The 5000-nt window shown below is 40.3% G+C and overlaps 2 protein-coding genes across 2 annotated transcripts in view; one reads left to right on the top strand and one right to left on the bottom strand.

The window, feature by feature from the left end:
• LOC144967519 (pyrokinin-1 receptor-like) overlaps positions 1 to 5000 on the top strand; it is a 215208-nt gene that overhangs the window by 105091 nt on the left and 105117 nt on the right. The gene's annotated exons all lie outside the window — the stretch shown is intronic.
• LOC144966886 (pyrokinin-1 receptor-like) overlaps positions 1 to 5000 on the bottom strand; it is a 119738-nt gene that overhangs the window by 100475 nt on the left and 14263 nt on the right. The gene's annotated exons all lie outside the window — the stretch shown is intronic.

Below are 5000 nucleotides of genomic sequence, written 5' to 3'. Positions count from 1 at the left end.
AGTCGGTGTTAGGGTTGAGTGAGTTAATCTATCGTAAAGTACTTTCCGCAGATCCTACAGACCCAGCTACCCAAACACTGCCGAGTGTACGTGGTGATTGTAAATTAGAAATCTCGAGGTCACCCGGGGATCACATCGCTCAGTTTTACGCCTGAAAAAAATAAACTGAGCTTTTATGTAGTGCAATATCCACTAAACGTTCTCAAAGCAACATTTAACATGGAGAACGGGACATGGCGCCTATTAGGTGATATTGCAATTTTTCGGACAGAGACAACACTGTTTACGGCCAAGTAATCATTTTACACCAGAGTACGGTGAGAGACTGTGAGTAAAGAGCCTTATCCAAGGACTCAACTATGCGCCGAGCGAGGCTCGAACCCAGGACCTTCCGATCCGAAAGCGAGTGTCATACCATAAGACCACATAGCCACACAAGTGTGTGTGTGTGTGTGTGTGTGTGTGTGTGTTCTACCAACTGAGCTATTGGGACCCCTGAAAACGGTAATAATATAGGGAGGTGGGGGGGGGGGGGCGCAGTGGCCGAGTCGTTAAGGTATTGCACTGTGGTCCGGAATGTTCCGGGTTCGAGCCCAGTTTCAGACACTTTCGTCTTTTATCCTTGAGCAAGATTATTGACCCCCAATTTGCTTACTTGGACACCATGGGTGAATCCTGTTAACATCAGACATCTTGTTTGATGAATTATCTATTTCCTTCATGGAATGCCTTGGCGACGATATCTTGTGATGTTGTGGCGGAAGGGCGTAATCTTAAAAAAATAGTGCTATTTATAATGAAAATTACCTTTTTTAAACAGTATGACAACACTTAAATAGTGTGTGTGTGTGTGTGTGTGTGTGTGTGCGCGCGCGCGCGTGTATATGTTTATGTTTCGTAAATATAATCATTATAAGGTCATAAACGATTACAAATATATTTTCATGTTACTGATCACTTGTGACCCAACGCTGAGAAACGGTATTATTACATTGGAGTGATTTGGATGCCATACGTTGATTGTATTGTCAAAAACATGAGATATGAAGGAATTTTTAACGTTTTGTCGAAGAAAATAATTATAAATTCGTAATCTAACGAAAAAGGCCAAATAAAAAAAAAAAAAATAAAAACCAAACAAAAAGCCACCCCGCCCCCACAATACGAAAACAAACAAAAAGCTTTTATATAGAGAAATATCCACTTAAAGTGCTCAAAGTGATTTACAAGGGGTCACTGACCAATAGCAACACGTAACATGAAGAACGAGACATGAGGCCTCTTAGGGGATATTACATTTTTATTTGACAGAGATACCTCTGTTAAAGGCCGGGTGCTCATTTTACACCTGAGTACGATGAGATAATGTAAGTACGTCATGCACACTTTTTTTCCGATAACTCGTGAAGCTTTTCAAGTTGACATCAAACCCCCGCTGCTGTTGTCCGTTTCACGCTCTAGAAACCGGGATAAAAATTCCGGCTCCATGGACCTATAGCTCTGAAAGGATGAATTGCTTGTTTGTTTTTTTCCCCTAACATAACACCGATTAGCGACGAATGGCTACAAATGTGAGAGTTAAAATAGGAGACGTCTTCACCGGAACCCACGCTGAGACGTAAAAGCAACGTTAATCATCCCTGGAAGACGAGACTTCCAGAAATATGGATTTCCAAGATTCCGGCGAAGTCCCGGGTTTGAGAGTTTTTGCCAAGATGAGGGTCATTTAAATCGATCGATATTTGAAGGAAGAGTTTTCTGGCCAAATTTTTAAATATGGGTTTTTTCCAGAGTACGGAAGAGATGGTGGTTAATTCTTTATATCTTTGTTTGCTCTGAAAGGATGGATTACTTGTTTTTTTTCCCCCCAACATAACACCGATTAGCGACGAATGGCTACAAATGTGAGAGTTAAGATAGGAGACGTCTTCACCGGAACCCACGCTGAGACGTAAAAGCAACGTTAATCATCCCTGGAAGACGAGACTCTACGAGACTTCCAGAAATATGGATTTCCAAGATTCTTTTGGTTCCCGGGCTATATGTACAACACAAGTAATGTCTCCATCATGAACACCGTGCTCAGCTTTGCTTCGTACCAGAAAGGTACCGAGTTCGATCACCCACCGCTGCTGCTGCGCTGTGTGGCCTTGAGGAGTAAGTCACCTCGGCGCCCTAGCTCCTTGCGGTGTTGCACTGCGGCTAACGCCTGGGTTATTCCAGTCTTTCCTTGGAATAGATCCTAGAGACAATTTTCCCCTATGGGATGAATAAGGCAATTTTATTTTCTATAATTTTTTTTATGAATCAAACATGTATGTGAGTGTGTATGTGAGTGTGTGAGTGTGTGTGAGTACGAGTGTGTGTGTATGTGTGTGTGAGAGTTAGAGAGGCAGGGAGAAAAAGAGAGAGATAGAGATGTTGATAGATAGATAGATAGATAGATAGATAGATAGATAGATAGATAGATAGATAGATAGATAGATAGATAGATAGATAGATGGATGGATGGATAGATTGTAGATTGAATAAAAACATACATAGATACACACATTGAAAGATAGATAGACGGAGAGAGAGAGAGAGAGAGAGAGAGAGAGAGAGAGAGAGAGAGAGAGAGAGAGAGAGAGAGAGAGAGAATTTGAACTGCTGATTTGAATTGAATAAAAAAAATGTGTTTTTTTTTTAAACTTCTGACTTCCCTCTCTCCTGATTAAACGGTTTGCACCAAAACCAACCATGCAATGAATGGAATAAAGATCTGAACAAGTGTGTATGAAAGGTGCCAGACAAAGCAAGAAAGAAAAATACAAGAAAATAAAACATCCCAAAAAATCAGTCGACCTCGAGGTCGATTTGTTGGGTTCTTTTTTTTTTCTTATATTTTTCTTTCTTTGTTTGTATGGCACCTTTTATACACACATGTTTAGTTCTTTATCTTGAACCGGTGTCTGCTCCTTTATTTTTTTAATCTAACGAACAGAATACCCAATCAATAAAAATACAAAAATTAATCCAATAATTTTCTGCTATTTGTGCGGCTTTGTAGACGTGTGGTATGACACTCGCTTTCGGATCGCAAGGTCCTGGGTTCGAGCCTCGCGCTCGGCGCATAGTTGGGTCCTTGGAAAAGACTCACATTCTCTCACCGTATTCAAGTGAAAAATGAGTACCTGGCCGTTAACAGCGGTGTCTCTGTCCGAAAATTTGTAATATCGCCTAACAGGCATCATGTCCCGTCCAAAAGTTAAATGTCGCTGTTGGCCAGGGACCACATGGAAAGCGCTTTGAGCACGTTTAGTGGATATTGCGCTATATACAAGCTCAATATATACATACTATTGAAAACCAAAGCACCTTCCATGGCAAAGTTCATCATGATTGATAGAATTTAGTGAGATCTAATTATCACCACACTAATGATAAGGTTCTAATAACAATAACAAAGAGTAGCGTGATGTCAACCACATACATTCTATAGATAGTATGCGCTTGGCTAAGGAGATCACAACATTGCCATCCGGAAGTGTAACGGACCAACACACAAAAGTGTGTGTAACCCTGATTATTTATAGTCAGGTTAATACAGTTTAGTGAGAATTACTCATAAACGCGGATGGCAAAAAAACAATAACAAAGACCTGAATGACGTCAACTTCATTCTATCTATAGTTCAACCCGACATAATACACCCAATTGAACCAATGAGTCAGAAATTATTCGAGGGAGATAAAGAAAACAAACAAATAACCCAACCAACTAAAATAAAGCTTCAAAACCCTATTTTGGTCACGTTTCAATGTATAAATCTAGGTTAGAATTCTGCCGTACTCTGGAAAAAGAAACATATTTAAAAATTTGGCCAGAAAACTCGTCCTTCAAATATCGATCGATTTAAATGACCCTCATCTTGGCAAAAACTCTCAAACCCGGGACTTCGCCGAGGTCCCGGGTTTGAGAGTTTTTGCCAAGATGAGGGTCATTTAAATCGATCGATATTTGAAGGACGAGTTTTCTGGCCAAATTTTTAAATATGGGTTTTTCCAGAGTACGGCAGAGATGGTCGTTAATTCTTTATATCTTTGTTTGTGTTAGGATTTCCTCTCATAAAGTTTAATAACAGTGATGGTAGGTATTTCCGGTACAACAAAACACCGTAATTAGATTCAGTAGGCTGGTGTCACGTCCGCCCAGCAACCAGCAGCTTGATTGTAAACAAAGAAAATCGGTACTTTTTACATTTCATGCTGGTTAGAACTTATTCACATGTCATGTGATCAGAATGTATAAAAGTCAAAACATGATCAGATTTATAATGTTTTTCTCCTCTGGATACACTTTTATGCTCGTCAGAGAAGTATTTCATAAGGGCGTCCGCCATTGTTCCGATAGTTTAGAACCAGCTACTAAGTTACAATGCGCCATTACGAGGGAAGTGCCGTCAGGACTGTTGAAGACTATTATATTTATTTTAAACTAAATTGACAAGAGATAACTCCAGAAGCCGTATAAAACGTTATGAGGCAATGATGTGTGTATGTAAGTGTGTGTGTGTGCGTGTGTGTGTGTGAGTGTGTGTGCGCGCGCACGTGTGTGTGTGCGTGTTTTGACGGAGGGGGTGGGTTTTGGAAGAGGCGATATATCACTTTTTTTTCCGACAGAGACAAATCTCACTTTACACCTGAGTATGGTGGACGAATGTGAGTGATGAGCTATTTTCCCCCATAGACTCAACTATGCGCCGCATAGAGCAGGACTCGAACCTAGATCTTCTGATCCAAAGTTGAGAGTCCTACTACTAGACCACACAGCCACACAACTCAAAATATGATCTACGTTGGATCAATTTTGACTTTGACTCTAGATTAGCTTTACTAGTTATATAATGTGAATTAACCGGTTACCTTGAAATTTAAAAAAAAACTTGAGCTTTTATATAGTGCAATATCCAATAACGTGCTCAAGGCGCTTTACACAGAGGCCCCTGGCCAAAAGGAACA

Source organism: Berghia stephanieae, chromosome 3, assembly GCF_034508935.2.
Source record: "Berghia stephanieae isolate SIO BIC M18660-M18661 chromosome 3, UCSD_Bste_1.3, whole genome shotgun sequence".
Classification (NCBI taxonomy): Eukaryota; Metazoa; Mollusca; class Gastropoda; order Nudibranchia; family Aeolidiidae; genus Berghia; species Berghia stephanieae.
This window is presented reverse-complemented; position numbering and strand designations above follow the sequence as displayed.